Here is a 1350-nt window from a genome sequence, read left to right as displayed (position 1 = left end):
TGTGAACAAACTTCTCACAAACTCAAAGCAGGCTGAAGGCGATCTCCCTGCAGTTTCCTCCCTTGTAGGATTGTGGTTCCACAAATGGGGAGTACACTCTGATAACTTGACATTATTCATGCGTGAGGGTCATCGGGCTGTTGGATCTTGGGAACTTGAAAGCAACACCTCAGTGTGACCGACCAGTAAACATGGCTGGGGAAGGTGCAGTGGTCCAGTTGGCACTTGGGGTCGCCAACCCTGTAGGATTGGGATGGAGTCTCCGGGGATTGAAGATCAATCTCCAGCTCTGGCGAGAAATCATCCGGACATTAAGAAAATATGTTTTTGGGGGCTAACTTTCTTTGAACATTTTACCAGATTATACAAATATTGAAAAATAGGGCCAAATGGCTGTTTCCCTGACAGTAAAGCATCATCCAATTGGATAAGGAGTTTTCTTGTTTTCCAATTGGGTAAGAAGGCAATGCTCACAAGGGTGGCCAACTAATTTCTGCAGCACAGGGGCAAGTCATGTGATGAATCCTCCAGGAAAATATTTAATCATAGTTGGCAGTGCTAATTGTACCCTGCAGATTACCCTAATTGATGAACATAGACTGAATTTGAGATATTGCCTGCGTAGCCTTGATCAAGGCAGGGTGGCATGATGTGGATGGAGATGCCGGCGTTGGACTGGGGTGGGCACAGTAAGAAGTCTTACAACACCAGGCTAAAGTCCAACAGGTTTATTTGGAATCACTAGCTCTCGGAGCATAGCTCTTCATCAACTCAGAGTGGTACTAGGGTGGAGAATTGCCCGGCTGAGAAGTCCTGGCCAGCTAACTGGCAGAAGCTGGAGGCCAAGGTCAGCGCTCGCTTGAGCCACTGGACAGGACTGCTCTGAGCGCTGTCTTACAGTGGCGAGTGCTCGTCATAAACCGGCTGATTGCCTCCATGTTGTGGTACCGGCTGGTCACTTTGACCCCCTCCCCCTGCCTTTGTCTTAAAACTCCAGAGAATGCTTGTGGGACAAGAAACTGCAGTGGGTCGCTGCTGAGGTTCTGAATCTCCCGCTTAGGGAGAACGGTTGCACCCAGGTGGAGACCTTCAGACCCTGAAACAATACCTCTATGATGAGCCCCCTCCACGATGGCGTGCCCTGGTGACAAATTCTTCTGCCCAGGCACATGGCCTAAACTATGACCTGCAGCTCCTATTCATTGATATGTGGGATCTTCATTACTCCCTGCAGGCGCTGCCCGTAATTTACCAGGACCTACTTAAAGTTTGGAACATGGTCGCCTCGCGCCGTAGCTCTTACCCTGTCAGGAATAGTAGCTCACGTCGGGAGAAGCTGCTCAGGAATCC

Source organism: Scyliorhinus torazame, chromosome 2 (assembly GCF_047496885.1).
Source record: "Scyliorhinus torazame isolate Kashiwa2021f chromosome 2, sScyTor2.1, whole genome shotgun sequence".
Classification (NCBI taxonomy): Eukaryota; Metazoa; Chordata; class Chondrichthyes; order Carcharhiniformes; family Scyliorhinidae; genus Scyliorhinus; species Scyliorhinus torazame.
The sequence above is the reverse complement of the archived record's forward strand: the minus strand, read 5'-3'. Positions refer to the sequence as shown.